This window comes from Hylobates moloch, unplaced genomic scaffold (genome assembly GCF_009828535.3).
Source record: "Hylobates moloch isolate HMO894 unplaced genomic scaffold, HMol_V3 SCAFFOLD_4, whole genome shotgun sequence".
Classification (NCBI taxonomy): domain Eukaryota; kingdom Metazoa; phylum Chordata; class Mammalia; order Primates; family Hylobatidae; genus Hylobates; species Hylobates moloch.
The window spans coordinates 84584054-84604199 of NW_026652279.1; the positions used below are offsets into that span (position 1 = coordinate 84584054).

Here is a 20146-nt window from a genome sequence, read left to right on the forward strand (position 1 = left end):
TTGGAATACAATGAGCTGCCTATCTGCTTTCTGGAAAATATGAAATAGATCATTTACGCAGCACTGTGCTCACAGTTCTGCTTTTTGATTAGACTAACAGGTTCATGTGCCTGCTCTCAGACCAATACACTGAGACAGCAGAGAAAGTTTAATGATTACGAGGCAGACGAGTGATAAGATGGGAGGAGACTCTTAACTCCATCTCCCTGAGGTGTTCTGGGCTGAAGTTTTTAAGGGGATTATGGAGAGTAAGGGGCTGGAAAATTGGAGTCATTGATTGGTTAGGGTAAGGGGCATGAAATCATCAGGATGTGGAGACTGCATTCTTTGGTGAGTCAGCTCTTTGTGGTATCCTTCAGAGCAGCTGGTATTAGTAGTTTTACTGGTACAGGGGAACTGAAATCATATCTCAAATTGAAAACTCAATATTTCACAATGCTTTGGTTTTCTATAGAGCAGTTAAGAAAAACGATAGTCTACAAGGTCCAATGATTCTGGAACATTAAGCAGCAAACAATTATGAGGAAGCTGGTCGAAGGGCAAGCTGACCTAACGATTAATGTGACTATGCTGTAAGCTTGGTTTATTTTTGTTTTGTTTCTCCACATCCCTTCTTTCCTGAGTAATTTTATTAAATTTATAGGGACAGTTTCACTTTTAGAAACAAATAATTTCTATTACTAGTTTACTTGAGTAGACTTGCTTTTCAATAGACAGATTCCAGAGTGCTTTCCTTTATATACTTATTTACCTAATAAAGCAAGCATACTGTATTGTGATGAAAAATTCTGGAGTTGTGATGAGAATAACAGTAAGTATTAAGATGATAAGTTTTTCAAGTAAAAATTTTCTGGGAGAAATCTTCACAATTACAATGAATATGGAAGATATACAGCTAGAACTATGACTTTTTTGGCTTTCAAGTCCAAGATTATTTATAACAAATTAGAATTTTTTTATGAAGCTAGCAGGCACAGTTACTAAAAGAGGAAGAGAAATAGAGTTTGCAATTCAGGCTGGAGGGGACCAAAGGAAGCTAGTGAAATAGAGAGGTCAGTTTAACAGCTTGTTGCTATACCAATCCTTTAGGAGAATAATCTGAAAGATTATTTACCTAGTCAGTGAAAATAAATTCAACTAAATAATGATAAAATACTGTGTACTTTATAAGTGGGATTTGGAAATAATGGCATACTCTCTAAGCAATATTTGAGATGATCAATATAACAAATATTTTCTTTGTTCCTATTTACTTGCTTTTAATCCACAATCAATATTTTACCCTGCCAGAAGCAGATATTGAATCATGGTTAAGCTGTCTTTGTATTATAGGAAGCTGGCTTTTGATCCTTTTCCTGAGGAAGTACATAAAAACAAGATAGAAATTTGCTTTTTTGATAAGTCAAGAGGTATAACCAACATAGAAACTTCTGAAATTCTGATTAACTATTGATTACAAGCTAAAACCACAACAATAGTGAGGGAGAAACACTCCGGAATAATTGAAGGCCACCAAAAGAAACAAAAGGGAAAACTTTCTTAGGCTGGGATAGACAGGGCTGGGCACGTCGTCTCACATGTGTTGAGGTGCAGTGCTCTGCCCTCCCTCTAATATTAATAAACTGGAATTTGTTGGGGGTTAATCATCTGTCAGTTCAACAACAGCAATGATTTCTGTGTAATAAGTAAAATGCAATTTCTAACACATATGAGTGATTTAATAATCTGTAGCAATGTATTTCAAGGGTGATTCAGGGTGGAACTGATTTTAAACATACCCATTTAAATTTTGTCTTAGATCATTAATCAGAAAGACTTTATTAATCTTTTTTCCTACAAGCCATATATCATCCCTCTCTTTATTTTCCACTTCAAAACGGCACTTTTGAGAAAAGATGGGGATCTGAATTGTATAAAAACAAAGTTGTACAGCATTTTTTTTAACTTCCAACTTTTAAGTTCAGGGGTACATGTGCAGGATGTGTAGGTTTGTTACATAGATAAACATGTGCCATGGTGGTTTGCTGCACAGATCATCCCACTACCCAAGTATTGAGCCCAGCATCCACCAGCTATTCTTCCTGATCCTCTCCCTCCTCCCACCCCCCACTCTCTGACAGGCCCCAATGCATGTTATTCCCCTCCATGTCCACATGCTCTCATCCTTCAGCTCCCACTTACACCTGAGAATGTGCAGTATTTGGTTTTCTGTTCTTGCATTAGTTTGCTAAGGATAATGGCCTCCAGCTCCACCCATGTCCTTGCAAGGGACGTGATCTTCTTCCTTTTTATGACTGCATAGTATTCCATGGTATATGTGTACCACATTTTCTTTATCCAGTCTATCATTGAAGGGCATTTAGGTTAATTCCATGTCTTTGCTATTGTGATTAGTGCTGCAATGAACATACACGTGCATGTATCTTTATAACAGAATGATTTATATTTTGGGGGTATATACTTAGTAATGGGATTGCTGGGTCAAATGGTATTTCTACCTCTAGGTCTTTGAGGAATTGCCATAATCTTCCACAGTAGTTGAACTATTTACACTCCCACCAACAGCATAAAAGCATCCCTTTTTCTCCACAACCTCATCAGTATCTCTTGTTTTTTTGACTTTTTAATAATAGGCATTTTGACAGGTGTGAGATAGTATCTTACTGTGGCTTTGATTTGCATTTCTCTAATGATCAGTGATGTTAAGCTTTCTTTTATATGTTTGTTGGTTGAATGTATGTCTTCTTTTGAAAAGTGTCTGTTCATGTTCTTTGCCCAGTTTTCAATGGGGTTATTTTTCTTCTGTGAATCTGTTTAAATTCCTTATAGATGCCGGATATTAGATCTTTGTCAGATGGATAGACTGCAAAAATTTTCTCCCACTCTGTAGGTTGTCTGTTTACTCTGTTGATAGTTTCTTTTGCTGTGCAGAAGCTTTTTAGTTTAATTAGATCCCATTTGTCAATTTTTGCTTTCGTTGCAATTGCTTTTGGTGTCTTCATCATGAAATCTTTGCCTGTGCCTATGTCCTGAATGGTATTGCTTAGATTTTCTTCTAGGGTTTTTATAGTTTTAGATTTTACATGTAAGTGTTTAATCCATCTTGAGTTTATTTTTGTATATGAAATAAGGAAGGGATCCAGTTTCAATTTTCTGCATATGGCTAGCCAGTTCTCCCAGCACCATTTGTTAAATAGGGTATCCTTTCCCCTTTGCTTGTTTTCACCAGGTTTGTTGAAGATCAGATGGTTGTAGGTTGCAGTCTTATTTCTGAGTTCTGTATTCTGTTCCATTGGTCTCTCTATCTGTTCTTGTACCAGTACCATGCTGTTTTGGTTACTGTAGCCTTGTAGTATAGTTTGAAGTAAGGTAACATGATGTCTCCAGCTTTGTTCTTTTTGCTTAGGATTGCCTTGGCTACTTGGGCTCTTTTTTGGTTCCATATGAATTTTAAAACAGTTTTTTCTAATTCTGTGAAGAATGTTAATGGTAGATTAATGGGAATAGCATTGAATCTACCAACTGCTTTGGGCAATATGGCCATTTTCATGTTATTGATTCTTCCTAGCCATTAGCGTGGAATGTTTTCTATTTGTTTGTGTCATGTCTGATTTCTTAGAGCAGTGGTTTGTAGTTCTCCCTGAAGAGCTCCTTCACTTCACTTGTTAGCTATATTCCTAAGTATTTTATTCTTTTTGTTGAAATTGTGAACAGGAGTTCATTCGTAATTTGGCTCTCAGCTTGCCTGTTGTTGGTGTATAAGAATGCTAGTGATGTTTGCACATTGATTTCATATCCTGAGACTTTGCTGAAGTTGCTTATCAGATTAAGAAGCTTTTCGGTTGAGACAATGGGGTTTTCTAAAAATAGAATCCTGTTATCTGCAAACAAAGATAGTTTCACTTTCTCTCTTCCTATTTGAATACACTTTATACCTTTATCTTGCCTAACTGTCCTGGCCAGACCTTCCAATACTAAGTTGAATAGGAGTGGTGAGAGAGGGCATGCTTGTCTGTCTTGTGCTGGTTTTCAAGCGGAATGCTTCCAGCTTTTGTCCATTCAGTATGATATTGGCTACAGGTTTGTCATGTATGGCTCTTATTATTTTGAGGTATGTTCCTTCAATACCTAGTTTATTGAGAGTTAACATAAAGGGATGTTGAATTTTATTGAAGGACTTTTCTGCATCTAGTGAGAAAATCATGCAGTTTTTGTCTTTAGTTTTGTTTATGTGATGAATCATATTTATTGATTTGCATATATTGAACCAACCTTGCATCCTGGGGATGAAGTCTACTTGATTGTGGTGGATAAGCTTTTTGATGTGCTGCTGGATTCAATGGTTTACCAGCATTTTGTGGAAAATTTTTGCATTGATGATCATCAAGGATATTGGCCTGAAGTTTTCTTTTTTTGTTGTATCTCTGCCAGGTTTTGGTATCAGGATGATGCTGGCCTCCTAGAATGAGTTAGGGAGGGGTCCCTCCTTTCCAGTTGTTTGGAATAGTTTCAGTAGGACTGCTACCAGCTCTTCTTTGTACCTCTAGTGGAATTCAGCTGTAAGTCCTGGGTTTTTTGTTTGTTTGTTTTTTGTGTCTTTTTTGGGGGGGGTTCGTGGGCTATTTATTACTGCCTCAATTTCAGAACTTGGTATATTCAGGGATTCAACTTCTTCCTGGTTTAGTCTTCAGAGTGTGTATATGTGCAGGAATTTATCAATTTCTTCTAGATTTTCTAGTTTACGTTCACAGAAGTATTTATAATGTCTCTGATGGTTGTTTATATTTCTCTGGAGTCAGTGGTAATATCCTTTTTATCATTTTGATTGTGCTTATTTGAATCTTCTCTCTTTTCTTCTTTATTAGTCTAGCTAGAGGTCTATCTATTTTATTAATTTTTTCAAAGAACCACCTTCTAGATTCATTGATCTTTGAAGGTTTTTTCATGTCTCTGTCTCCTTCAGTTCAGCTCTGATCTTGGGTATTTCTTGCCTTCTGCTAGCTTTGGAGTTTGTTTGCTCTTGGTTCTCTAGTTCTTCTAATTGTAATGTTAGGCTGTTAACCTGAGCTCTTTCTAGCTTTTTGATGTGGGCATGTAGTGCTATAAATTTCTCTCTTAGCACTGCTACTTCACCAGCAACAGCAGCAGCCCTCTGCTTCAGGGCTTCTGATTCGTTTTTCTTCCTGCCAAATGACAAGACCCTCTGTGTGGGCAGAAAGGGAGATAGGAAGGAGCAGGCAGGTAGCAGAAGGCAGTGTTGAAGTACAGATCTTGTTTCCTCACCTTGGAGAGGACTGCTAATAAGCCCTCATAATTGTTGGTTAGTTTTAATGTTGGTACTCTAACAGAGATTAAGTCATGTAAGTATCTTTTAAAAATCAGTTACCATTTTTATTTCATACAAATAACTACTCCTTCCTCTTTATGTGCCATATCATACACTTCCCAGAATAATTTATTCTATAGATCTCTCTCAGAAGACAAGAACCTGAGAACACATTGATTGTCAAGGAGGATTTATTGAAAAGCATTTTCTATAGTTAGTATAAGGTCGTTCGATGTTAACAAGAACTGTCTACCCAAATATCACGAAATAAATCTGTTTACAGAATCCTTTCTTCTACAATCTCATGCTTACATCCTGCTTAAGGCAAAGATGGAAACTTGGTACAACTATATTATACTGCATCTCTATTAGCATTAGCTAAATGCACTGCAAAGGCTCCACCTTGTTACCCTGACTTGAGTGGCCTTTCATTGTGTGTGTGTATGTGTGTGTGTGTGTGTGTGTATGTGTGTGTGTTCTGGGCATGCGGGATTTCTGGCAAAGAGTTTTGGACCACAATGGCTGGGGGATTAAATGGGAAAGTGCGCTGGTGGGAGATCTTAATCTGCCACAAAAATGACACTAAACAAAGGGAGAATGTCATGCCAGATGTTAAAATGCAAGTTTTACAGCAGCTTGAGATCCTTTCAATGAAATAGTCAAAGAAACCAAGAAATCAGTAGGCAATCAATTAGGAATAGATGGAAAGTGCTTTGACATAAAGAAAAATACCACTGCCACCTCAACTTGGTGACAACTGACAAACAGTAAAGGGAAGAAACTATGGCCTGAGGCACATCATGACTTTAAGGGATTAGAGGAGAACATACATTGGAGATACGTGTACTGTACATATATATATATATATATATATATATATATATATATATATACAGAACATACATACATAGAGAAGATACACACAGAACACACACTGGAGTCTCCTTGGAAGCTGTGCTACAAAGCAGTGGTTTTCAAAGTGTGGTCCCAGACCAACAACATCCATATTACTTGGAACCTGTAAGAAATGTTAATTTTGGGACTCCACCTTACCTAGCAAATTAAAAATTCTAGGTTGATGTCCAGCAATATGCATTTTAAAAAATCTTTCAGGTGATTCTAATGCCTGCTAAAGTTTGAGAACCACTGGAATTATGTTTCAGTTAGGCTTTCATTTCTAGCTGCTTCATCTACATGCAGGGTGTGTGTGTGTGTGTTATATGTCTGAAATTTTTAAAAAGGATATTAATCTTTAAATTTTTGCTTGTTTTAATCCAGTGGTGTTAATAGAAGAAATAAGAAACACAAAAATGGGGTCAATAAGGAGAAATAAGCAAGCTAAAATGATAGGAAAAGGCCAACAGAAAAATAAACAAATAATTTTTTATTTTCTCTTTCATATAGTCAAGTGTGAGCCCCTTGAATTTCTACTGATGTAAAAATCATATTTGTTTTCATTTGGAAGGAGCCTTCGGAACCTCTGCTGCCACCTTCTCATTTTACAGATGAGGACCTGATCGCGGCAAGGTTTTACTCACCTGCCAGGTTAGATGGCAAGTTCGTGACCTTGGGTCTGAGGAAGAGAGATCGCAGGTAAAAGTTTAAATTGAGTAGATATTCTTGGTTTGGGAGAAAAATAAAGTGCTTATCCACATTTTTTGAAGTTATGTGAATCATTTAAATTGTCTTCCCCATCTCCTGGCTCCTGCCAGAGACTGGTGCTAAGACACGCATGGTTGGAGGAACACAAGCTCTCTCGGGAGGTGACGGCCCAGCAGATGGATCAGCACCACAGACCCTGGCCCCAGCTGCAAGGCTGCCTTTGCCAGGAGAATGAAAGAGTCTTTTCACTCTTGTTTCCTCTCTCCCCATGCCAGGCTCAGCACCAGTACCAGCCCCCACCTTCCGTCTGTGCCTGTTTTCTTCAATCCTGGAAGGAAATCATAAGTGATTTGCCCCAAAAGGTCTGCTCTTGAGTGAGTAAAGAGATAAACTTTATTATCATTATTAATCACTACTATTTTATTTATGCTCTATAATAACCCTCCTTCTTTCAGAAGGTATTGGGCAGGGCCGGAGGAGCTTTATTTTTAAGGGCTGGTTATCTGTCCCATCCCTGACCAGGCCACAACATCGTCAAAGTTCTATTGTGTATTTTAAACTTAACAGAAAGTTCAATTCAACAGAAAGCCAAAGGTATGAAGAGCCAGGCCTGCAATCTCCATGGCTTCACTCTTCCTACAGTGTGGAGTTCACTGCCTTGCACACCATGAAGGCTCTATAAATATTTGGTGAATTACTGAGTGAATGTGAGAGGGCAATGAGGGAAAATGGCAACATAAAGCAGATGAAAGAGAGAGCTCCTGAGAGTTGACTCCTTTGTTTGTTACTTTACCTGTAGGAGAAAGGCAGTCAGTGGGCATTGAATCATGTTAAAGTCACCCTAAAGTAGAGGATGGCAAACCTGATCCTTATGTATTTCCAAGCCTGGGCAGAGAGATCTTCCTTATTTTCTTGGGGGAAAGTACGTTGGCTTTGGAGATGCTCCAAACCAGATTCCAGGCAGTTGTCAGCAGCTGGGATAAATCAGTTATGGTTTCAGATTAAAATTTAAACTCAGAGCTAACAAAAAGGCATTGATGAAATCACAGCAGAATTTGGAGACAAAATTGTGTTAAATGCCATCATAGACCTTAGATGTCTGCTAGTGCTAAGATCACTATATACGATTATGAAGAGTATAAGACTAACATATCAGTTATAGGACATTTGCAACACTCCTAATAACTCTACTATTTTTTCAACAACAGCTTCTGATACAGCTTTTAAGGAACTAAATGAATTAATACAAGTTATGTTTTTTCATTTTGTATGGCCTCTTGCTGTTTAAAGTTTTATAAAAAGTGAAATACATAAGATGACGACACTTGGAAGAAAGATGGGAGGCAAATGACCTTGGAAGAAAATCAATAGGTGCTTTAATTTTTGAGAAAAATATCATTATTTAAATAAAATGTTCTGCAATTTTTAAATTTATTTTTATTTTTTATTTTTTGAGACAGAACCTTGCTCTGTCACCAGGCTGGAGTGCAGTGGCATGATCTCAGCGCACTACAACCTCCACCTCCTGGATTCAAGCGATTCTTATGCCTCAGCCTCCCGAGTAGCTGGGATTACAGGCAAGTGCTACCACACCCAGCTAATTTTTGTATTTTTAGTAGAGACGGGGTTTCACCATTTTGGCCAGATGGTCTCGATCTCCAGATCGTGAACAGCCCACCTCAGCCTCCCAAAGTGCTGGGATTGCAGGCATGAGCCACTGCACCCAGCCAATTTATTTTTTAAATTGTTATATTTGTGCTAAAAAAAATGTAGAGTGTAATATAATAAGATTTTTAATGTTAGCTTTAGTAATGACTGATTGGAAAAATGTAAAACATATCTATAATATTGATAGCCTCACTTCTCTTAATATTGAATTATTACATATAGTAACCTACTGATTAAATCAACAAGGTATCATAAGTTCTAGCTAACAGTGTGACTTGCATGCAATCTACTAGGAAAGGCAGCTTTCTATTGGCAGGTTTTTTTCATTTTTTTTTTTTTAATAAGGAGGGGTAATAATATATTGGCTGGAGAATTATTGAAATTGTGGAGAATGTTTTATTTCAGCAATTGATAAACATGATCTCAATACATTCTCTCTGCACCTTTTTTTAATGGTCCTTCTTCCTCAAAAGCCTTCCAAATTTGTTTGTGTTCATTTGGAAGCTCATTTATGCCTGGTTTGGGCAGAGGACACAACTGTGTTGTTGTTTATTCCTCTATCCTCAGCAGCTCATATAGTGCTTAACACGCTGGAAGGGAGAAAGGAATGAGCAAATGAAAGAATTTATTTTTTGTTGATATGTTTAAAATATGCCCAACTGTTTCCTTGAAAGAAAAGTGATAAGCCTTAAAGTTTTAGAGCCATGATCATTTTACTAGGGGCAAAGGTTTACTAATATTAATGTATGTATATTGAATTCTTTTCTTGACTATATTTAGCCCTAAAGCATGTTGCAATGAGACTAGAGAACACACAAATAAATTGTGTGCCTTAAATTTGCAGAGGCAAATGATTATCCATCGTATCCTGAGAATATATAATTTTTTAAAAGCTTAGGAAAAATGAGTTTAATATTTGTGTCTATTAATATATTTAGGCCAAAAACTCAGACATATTTTAATTGAACCAGAAGACGCTGTGCCAGATGACAATCATCACATACTGAGTGAGGAGATATCACCTGTGAATAGAAGCCCTGCTTCCCGCTCACTTGCTTAGCTAACAAGGCTGGGAATACACTGCCATCTATCTCCCTGTTTGCTTCAGATCTTCTGTTCCAAGAGAAGCTTACAAGGCTTTTTTCATCCCAATTTAATTATTTTAATTTTTTTTAATGGTTTTAAGAAGCGTAGAGTTTAATAGGCAAGAAGGAAAGGGGAAGACAGAAGGAAGAAGCTCCCCTGTACACAGACAGAGGGATGGGTCTCCAAAGCCAAAAGACGAGGTCCCCACCTTGCCACAGATACCAGCCAGGTATATATGCAGAGGCTGGAGTAGGCGGTGTTTGATTTGCATAGGGCTCAGGGGATTGGTTTGACTAGGCATGTCGTTCACGTAACCTGCGAAAAAGCTGGCCTTCCCACCCTACCCTTTTAATATGCAAGTGCAGGGTGCCATGATTTTCTACACATGTGGGGATATGTGGGGGCAGCCATGTTGCCAGGAACATGTGGGGAAAGGGCAAGAAGGCCTCCATGTTTGGGTGGACCCAGTTTCCGATGGCCAGCATTGGCATATCAAAGGTTGCTGGCCTGGCTCTGAGAGCCGGGGCTTTACAAGAAACTTTTCCGGAGATGCTTTAAAAACCGAAAACTTCCCAAGGACCCCTTTTCCTACAACACTTCCTGCTGTGGAGATGCCACACTAACTGCTGTTAGGGGGTTTTGGGTGGTGACTCTTTCTGGCTACTTCCTGATGAAAAGGGGCATCGAATGGGGAACAGCAGCTGCGCTCCTTCTGGGGTGGATCTAAGGGTCCTTAGAAGAATGGCGTGTCCATGTGTGGTTCAGTTTACAGCACCATTTGGAGTTTGATTGCTTCAGTCTGATGATTGAATTTTCTTTCTCGGCGCATGCATCAAAATGTTACAGCTCTGATGAGTGGAGGAACACCATGGTTCTTGGTCCTCATGCCAGTTTAAATAAAACGACACAGATACATGTAAGGTGGTTTTAAGGAGTGGAGAGTTTAATAGGCAAGAAGGAAGGGCGAAGACAGAAGGAAGAAGCTCCCCTGTACAGAGACAGAGGGAGGGGTATTCCAAGCTGAAAGAGGAGGTCCCCCAAGATTTTTATAAATGCATGTATTTTCAGACTTTTACAAACTAATAATTTTTCAGAACTCAGCTGCACTCAAAATTTCAACTGAAAAGTGAGTTGAGTATCAGAAATGGAGTCAGTACTTTGCACATAACAGATATACAAATATTTGATTGATTCATTGAAACTGCTGAAACAGAAAATTGTTTCTATGGAGGCAGGAAGTTGAAATAGGGAGAGAAATATAAAGTTATCTTTGAATTAATGAGGAAGTGTAGAGGATACAGGATACCTATCACCTCACTCTAGAGTGCCAGAAGATACCAGGTAAGGGTTGTGGTGCTAATGGTGGTAATAGTAGTGTGATAATTTTAATAGAGAGACAGGATGAGATTCCATGGAATGTCTGACATTTGAGATGGATCTAATAAGCAAAGAGTTGTGAAATATAAGGTCTGTTCTAGAACAGCTGAAAGTGTGGCACAGCTGGGGAATAGAAGATGTAAAGAGAGAGAAGAAAAAGAGGCGGCGCTGAGTAGGGAAGTCAGACCAGATTTTATGGAGGGCCTTAAATTCCTTTCTAAAGTATTTAGATTGCTTTTCCAGGCACTATGGAGTCATTCCAGGTTTTTAAGCAGGACAGTGAAATGAACAGATTGTGTTTTAGAAAACCCTGGTCACACATAGAGAAAGCATTAGCTTAGAGAGACCAGAGAGAGGAAGCTACTGCAGGAATCCAGGTGAGAAATGGTAAGTCTGACAGAGCGGTGGTGGCTGTGGGATATGTAAAGACATTTTGAGGGTTGAATTTGCAGGATTTGGTGATTGGCTCTGTATGAGAAGGGGTAAAGAGACCAGAAGATGAGCTCTTACCTCCAACATGCTGGGCACTCTAGAGTGAGGTGATAGGTCTTACACCCGTGCATTCCACAAATATTCACAGCTCGCCTGTTCCATTGCAGACATTGTACTAGATGCTGGAGCTATGGAGATAAAAAAAGATATGGTCATTGTTCTAAAGGTATCTACAAGTATATACAAATTAAAATTCCTCATCCTTACAAAGTCAAAAAACTAGGGATAAAGTTGGACAAATATTTCAACATACATGACCAATATCCTTCATCTGTGCTCCATAGAGAAGTGGGTAGGTATCAATAGGCAGTATATAGGAGAAGAAATCCAGGAAGAGAGACTTGGCTTTCCTAGTAATCTAAGAGATTTGCAAAAACAAACAAAATGAAAAACATTTTGGAGAAAAGTCTGGAAGATTAATAAAAATGAAAAAAATAATAATAACATAGTAACATATCCCAATTTTATAGGCTAGAACACACATACACACACAGAATAGGAAAAATGAAAAGTATGTACACCATACACTTAATAGTGGTTCATCCCAAAAAAATGGGGCCACAGATGTGGTAGTTTTTACTTAATTCTTTGCATTGCATAATTTTTTTTTACTTTAACCATCTGTTGCTTCTATAAGCTAAAAATAACCAATGATGCATTTTCTACTTTGGGTAAAATGATAAAGAGTGCAGTGTGTAGAGGAGATGGGAGGAGAGCAGTCCTGGCAACAGAATGACACGTGGAAAGGAGTAGGAAGTGGAAGTGTGGGGCATTGGTGGGAGCCCCTAGCAGTTCAGCATCATGCAACCTCCAGTGTCAGAGGAGACAGCCAGGGAGTCATGCAAAACAGTTTAGTTCTTATCCTAAAAGGGACCAGGAACTAGTGACAGCTTTGGATCAGGAGAGAGACGTGGCCCTGTGTGCAGATCCCTCTGGGGTCAATGTGGAGAATGGATGAAGGGGGCTGATTGACAGCAGAGAGGTCACATAGGAGGCCTCTGTTAAAACACAGCAAGAGGTAATGAGGCCCCTGTGGCAGGAGGACCTTGGTCAAGTTAACTTTTGAAAACTTTGTGTTCCTTGATTGTCTCACTGTAAAATGGCAAGAAGAATGGCATTTATCTCAAAGGCAGATAGATTATTAATTTAGTGAAGGTCAATTTTCAGGGCCCCTCACTTGCACTAGCCCAAATATTTCCCTTGACAAATACTAATTCTAATATTTGTAATCTTCTGTTCTTTTTCTTTAATGGGACCTGAAACTATACAAGTTTCAGGCTTCACGAAACTTGAATCCATTTCTGACAAAGCGTGGGATTGCCATCAGAACAAAGTGAGCTGATCCCTCAAGTGGGTGTGGGACAGTATCCGGCACACAGTACCTGCCCTAGGAGTGTTGGCTGTTTTTATTATGTGGAGGTGGATTAGGGAGACTGGCTGCTTCTAAGATGATCCCTGGGAATTCTGACTTGGGCCACAAGGTGTTAATCCCTCAAACAGAGATTATTTAGTTTAAAAATGAAGGAATACAGGTTCAATTTTGGCTATGTTGGAGCTCATGGTACAGATAAAATAGTCAGTGGGTGTCCAGAAGTAGGCCAGGAAATGGTGAGGTATAGCGCTCAAGAGAGGTTAAGGTTATACATTTGAGAATTATCCAAATAGAAAAGATAGTTACAGTCACCATTACTGATAAGAGGGTCCAGGGATAATGTGGAGAATGAAAACGGAATAGCGTTCAGGACAGAATCCTGGAGAACACCAACTTTTAGCAATCAGGAAGATTGTGATGGTGGTTCCATGAATCTATATACAGATATGTAAAACTTTATACTACTGCATACCGTCCCCCAGCCCAAAAAAAGAGTGCATGTAAAAACTGGTAAAATCAACATATGTAACAAACCTGCACATTGTGCACATGTACCCTAAAACCCTAAAGTATAATAAAAAAAAAAAACTGGTAAAATCAAAATAAGGCCTGTAGTTTAGTTAATAATACATACCAATGCTAGTTTCCCGATTTTCATAATGTACTATGGTTATGTAAGGTGTTATCTTTGAGGAAAGCTGGATGACATACACTTAAAACTATTATTTGTGCATCTTATTATAGTATTTGTCTCAAAAGTAAAAATAAAAACAAAAAACAACAACAAAAAACCAGGCCGGGCGCGGTGGCTCACGCTTGTAATCCCAGCACTTTGGGAGGCCGAGGCGGACGGATCACGAGGTCAGGAGATCGAGACCACGGTGAAACCCCGTCTCTACTAAAAATACAAAAAATTAGCCGGGCGTGGTGGCGGGCGCCTGTAGTCCCAGCTACTCAGAGAGGCTGAGGCAGGAGAATGGCGTGAACCCGGGAGGTGGAGCTTGCAGTGAGCCGAGATAGCGCCACTGCACTCCAGCCTGGGCGACAGAGCGAGACTCCGTCTCAAAAAAAAAAAAAAAAAAACCAACAGGCTGCAACACTATCGCTGCTGAGACACTGGGACATGTCCATTTTGGCAGAGCTGATTCAGTGTTGCCAGATAATTCAGAATTAAATACTGAGTGCTGATATTATTTCATGGCTATCTTGAGCAGTAATCTAATTTCAGGCTAATTTCACAAGAATGTGACCAACTGCACAAGCTAAAATAACTGGGACATTCTTGCCAAAATCTGTCTCCGGTCAATAAAAACCCCAAATCTTCATGGGGGAAAAAAGATCAAGCAAAGGCAGAGAAGAGTAGATGGGAAAATTCAGAGAAGGGGGAGAACCAAAAGGCAGCAGCTCAGCATTTCTCTAGAGTTCAGAGAGAGAGAGAAAGAAAGAGAAACAGAGAAAAAGAGGGACAGAGAGAGAGAGAGAGAGAGAGAGATGCTTATTTAACTCAACACCTGATTTATTCCCAAACACTAGGAAAGAGAATTCCATTTAATTCCCATACTCTCATAGAAAAAGTAAATAGGGAAAAATAAAATCAACTAGAAACCATTTTGGTTGTTATTGTTTTCAGAGAAAAGAATCATTACTAATCTTTACACTGATCCTATTCTCACAGATCATCAGGCAGGTACAAGGACTGTTTGAAATACTTTCGTTCTATGCCACTCAAAGTGTGGTCTGTGGACCAGTCCCTTGGGGCTTTCCAGAAATGCAGCCTCTCAGGTGCCATCCTAGACCTATTGAATCAGAATCTGTATTTTTTCTTTAATATTCAGAGGATGTGTATGCATGTTAAAGAGTGGGAAGCCCTGATTTAACCAATCTTGCCTTTCCACCATGTTGATAATCACCAGCAGAAAATTAGCTAATACAGAGGACAATTACTGCCAGCATTTTGGAAAATAATCTTACATAACCAAAAAGAACAGTGGAATAAGGTATTAATTTTTAGAGTCTCCTAGGAACAAAATCTCATTAAAAAAAAAAAGAAGAAGTATCCTCCACATTACAGTCTGCTTTCTTGCTGTTGGTTTTGGGCTAGCAGCTGAGGGGCAGCAAGCTGTGGGCTATCTTAGGCACCAAGCCAGCCCTGGGGGTTAGCCTGGTGGAGGAGTAGGGCGCACACTTGGCCGAGGCCATAAGCTTCGTCTTCACTGTGGTGCAGAGGCCACCTGAGAAGGTCTGGACTCATGTAGAACATATAGGGGAGAAAGAAACTAGGGATTCTGCATCCTGAGAGCAATGTCTCATTCAGAGCATGATAGTGAAATGCACTTTTTTCAATAACTGAGTCACTACTGGACAAGTTGCTTAACAAAGATGTAGTGAATACATGTAGTCAGCTGTGACTCATTAGATCTGGGTATAGCCACACCCCTTCACAGCTGGTCACCTCTTGAACCTCTGTTTCTTCTTCCATAACGTGGGTTTTTTTTGTTTGTTTTGTTTTGTTTGAGATGGAAGTCTTGCTCTGTCGCCTAGGCTGGAGTGCAGTGGTGTAATTGCAGCTCACTGCAACCTCCACCTCCTGGGGTCAAGTGATTCTCCTGCCTCAGCCTCCTGAATAGCTGGGATTACAGGTGTGCACCACCATGCCCGGCTAATTTTTGTACTTTTAGTAGAGATGGGGTTTTGCCATGTTGCCGAGGCTGGTCTCGAACTCCTGACCTCAGGTGATCTGCCCATCTCAGCCTTCCAAAGTGCTGGGATTACAGGCGTGAGCCACCACACCCGGCTGACATGGGTATCGTTTGCCTGGGGTCTAGTACAAGGACTGGAGTGATAATAAGGTCTGCCTACAATGGAGCGTCCTAGGCATTGCTCAAGGTAATTTTTGCACAGCATGCTGACAACCTTGAAACATCACACAGGCATAAAATCTTTTTATTATTGATATTCATGCAGTCAAGAATTTGTCTTAAAACCAAAGAGCAAAAATATCAATTGTAAATATCAATAGAGATTACAATAGTCATCAGTAATAGCTTTCTTACTATAAGAATGTTGTAGTATAATTAAAAATGTAAATAGTAGCAATAAATGCTTAGCAAAGTTTAGAAAGTTTTCAGTTTCAATTATCCATCAGAATGAAAAGACGGTTTTAGGGTGATGCAAAGGGGCCAGGCGTGATGTAAGCACTTTGGGGGTCTGATGCAGATGGATCACCTGAGGTCAGGAGTTTGAGGCCAGCCTGGCTAACATGGCGAAACCCTGTCTCTACTAAAAATACAAAATTAGCTGGGCGTGGTGGTGGGCACCTGTAATCCCAGCTACTCAGGAGGCTGAGGTGGGACAATTTCTTGAACCCAGGAGGCAGAGGTTGCAGTCAGCCAAGAGCACGCCCTTGCACTCCAGCCTGGGCAACAAGAGGGAAACTCTGTCTCAAAAACAACAACAACAAAAACAACAAAAAAGAATGATGCAAAGCGACTGAAAAAAAATTATAATAATGTTCCCTGAGATTTACAAACTACTTGATCTATTAGGCACATGAAAGTGCTGATAGTTGAACATTCATGTGATTCCACCAAATATCTGCATAACAGTGATAAAAATTAATAGCAATTTCCTCTGGTAGTGCTTGTGTTTGAAAAATTTACGTATTCTATATTTCAAAATTTGTTTTCTTTTAGAGAGTTCAGAAATATCCTGAAAAAGACAAATTCTTTTGACTATTTGAGGTTCTGCTTAGTTTAACGTATTTTGTTCTCAAAAGTTTGAGGTAATACAGATGGCATGCATTTTTCAGAAGACTGCAATAAAAACGTGTATAAGTTGGTTTGCTTCCACCTGGAAACAGTTACATTATATTAATGTTGAAATTGATACAGACAGCATTATGAGGTTAATGTGCAATATCATTACACCATGAGTTTTAGCTCCATGATAGTATGTCTGTGTCTAATGTGAGTATTGGAGAAACATGACAGCTCCCAAGACATTTCTGGACAGAGTTGTCTAACCATCACAGACTTCCAAGTTATTACAGAACTTTAGAGCCTGCATGGCATCTCAAAAGTTTCTTTGTCTATGGAGGTATTAAAGGACTAACTACCAAGAATAGAAAAGGGTCACTTTCTGGTGAAATTAGTGCCTACTCTTAACATAGCAATATAAATATTGATGTGAAAATTCAGAGCTTAGTGGGGGAAGGGGGCAAGAGAAGAAGAAGTCTTACCATATTTACGCAGCAAACTTTTATCTGGCAAGTTGATTCACTTGCATATATGGCAAAACACACGCCTTTAAAGATTTTCACAGATCTCTAAAAACAGAGAGAGTAAAACCCAAAAGGTAGTTATGAGAATGAAATGAGTTACTCTGTATACAAAGTGCCTAGCACAATGCCCGGTACTTGGGAGATGCTACAAATGCTAGTTCTTTTACTTCTTACTGTTCCCATACGCATAATTCTTCTCTTCCCCATCTCAGTATGAAATAGCTCCTAGTGTCATCTGGGGATTAGGTAACTAATCCCCAAATCTGAAAGACACTCTTAAAGACACCTTCCTCTCTGCCTCATCTTCCTACCCCCAAATCCAGTGAACTTCCTAGGGTAGCTCTAACATTCATCATCCTAGAACTGCTGATTTCATTTGACATGTTTCCCTAATGGCAATGCAGGAATTTTCTCCAAAAATCAAAAATTTAAGTTTAAAACTTTATTTATTTATTTATTTATTTATTTATTTTTGAAATGGAGTCTCGCTCTGTCACCCAGGCTGGAGTGCAGTGGCACAATCTTGGCTCACTGCAACCTCCACCTCCCAGGTTCAAGCGATTCTCCTGGCTCAGCCTCCCGTGTAGCTGGGACTACAGGCATGTGCCACCATGCCTGGCTAATTTTTTGTATTTTTAGTAGAGATGGGGTTTCGCTGTGTTAGCCAGGATGGTCTCGATCTCCTGACCTTGTGATCTGCCCACCTCAGCCTCCCAAAGTGCTGGGATTACAGGTGTGAGCCACCGCACCCAGCCTAAAAATTTATTTTTAATCCACCTGGGTGATTGCAGAATAAAATTCAGCATCTACTATGTTCAAAGAGGTGTTTTGTTTTTTTTTTAATTAACAACCTCTTACATAGTGTTCAGTGTTCCAGGCACTATCCTAAATACCCTATACGTGCTGGCTCATGAAGCAGTTACTATCATTACCCTGTTTTAGCAGTGAGGACACAGATGACACAGATGAATACAGCAAACTTGCCCAAGGTCACCAAGCTGGCCAGTGGCGGATCCAGAATTTGGACTCTGAATTTGAACAGCTGGCTTCAGGATCTGTGCTCTTGACTACTGCAATCTGCTGTCTCTTGTGGAGTACAGAGCTTTGCATACGTTATTTTATTTAATCCCAAATACAATCCTATGAAGTCGTTACTGCTTTCTCAACAAGCCAAGTTGGAAACAAGCTTTGAGGGCAAGTAACTTGCCTAAGTTCATGTAGGTAGTAGGTAAGACTGTTAGGACTCAAACAGCTGCATGTGATGGTCCATGGCATTAAGTATATGTCTACATTTAGAGCTAACCTGAAGAAGCCATCTCTAGCCTTGGCAAATTAATCTTTTTTCTAAGGTGTTTCAGATTTTTCCAAAGTACATTACCTCTAGGGAATTGGATAAACAATAAGACACTGTGGTATAAGAAAAACATGCTAAGGTTTTAAAGTCAAAGCCTCCAATTTAAATTACAGTTTTACCACTTACTAGCCACAAGACCTTGACTGTGTTATGTAATGTCAATAAACCCCACTCCATATAATTTTGGGTGGGAGGAGTTTAAAGACAATATAGGGAAACTAATCATGCTGAGCATACAGTATTCAACAAAATGTTAATTTCAATAAACTAACAGTTCTGAAAACAACCTTTGAGAACCTTGGCTTTGTCTGGTACTTGCTGTGGTTTGGAACATATTACATAAACTTTCTGAGCTTCTACTTCTTCATCTAAGTATAGCCACCTTATTTGTTCATTGGGGGTGGGAGGTGGTGAGATAGAATGATGAATAAAAAAGTCAGCAGAAGACCTTCCACTTGGCCCCCCAAAATAATATTTATTAGTCTTATCCCCAATTTAATTTTGCAGAAAAGTTAATGGCAACTCTTTTTATCTAAAAAAGTTAATCAAATTCCAAAAGTCCTTTAACTTATTCTGGTGGAGTAACTTAAAGACTTGGCAAGTAGGCTTAATATATATGTAGTTTGTGTGGGCTGCTTAAAATAGGATTTTCTTAGCATTTTAATTTCCACGTCTCCAGGACTGCTTAAGAAGCGCCCTGCTGTTATAATCAAACCTTGTGACTAAATATAGTTCAGTGATGCTCAGCTATGCTGTGATCTGACACTACAGGGACTTCTCTGTATATAAATTAAACTAAGGAAATATTTTGGATTGCAGAACTGACTCTTTTAAAAGAAACAAGGATTCTCAAGACCTACTTGTGTCCTGAATGAGAGTTTTAAAAATGGCCAATAGCTTCTTTTTGTCAGTAATAGTAATACAGTACCAATTGTTTGAGCCAAACTGGGACTATGAGGACAAAAATAGGCAAATTCAACTTTCATTTCTCCTCTTCATGTATTAGTCATGACAGCAACAAGTCTTTGCAGCTGTGTCAGGGAGATGATGGTTTTTCAAGTTAGTATTGCTTTACATAAAAGAGCTTTACTTTTTAAAGAAACAGCAGCAATTAGAAATCCAAACATGCAAAAAAGACTAAGAAATAAAGACCATTCATAAAATGAATATGATTGAATAACAAAAAAACAGGAGTTTCTGGGAAGAATCGTTTGAAAATTTTAACTGTAAAAATATAAATGTTGCTGTATTTTTGCCAAATCTCATAAAATAGCCGTTTTTTCTTTTTTTTCCTACGAATAGTGACTTTGCTTATGAACCTTTTATGAACTGATGCATTTAAATCTGTTGAGTATTGTGTTCCTGGTAATCAGCTATAATATCAGTTCATTTGGGCAATCAGGCTCGGATGGACCAGCTCCAAGAACTGAGAGTACTGGAGCTGGAATTTCTGGGCCTTGATCTTTCCATCCAAAACCTGCATATTGCCAGAAAAGTGTTAGCTTTTCTGGAATGGGAATTCTCCCAAGACAATCAAGGATGTTCAACAATGAATTCCTGGTGTTCGGTGGATTTTGCCAGCAATTCATC

The 20146-nt window shown here is 39.0% G+C and overlaps 1 protein-coding gene across 1 annotated transcript in view; it reads left to right on the forward strand.

The window, feature by feature from the left end:
• The window catches only part of SPART (spartin), an 87378-nt gene that overhangs the window by 18905 nt on the left and 48327 nt on the right, over nt 1–20146 (forward strand). Inside the window, exons 2-3 of the mRNA XM_058437666.1 lie at nt 6792–6919; nt 7204–7302. The gene's annotated coding sequence lies outside the window, so the exon portion shown is untranslated. The remainder of the gene's footprint in view (nt 1–6791; nt 6920–7203; nt 7303–20146) is intronic.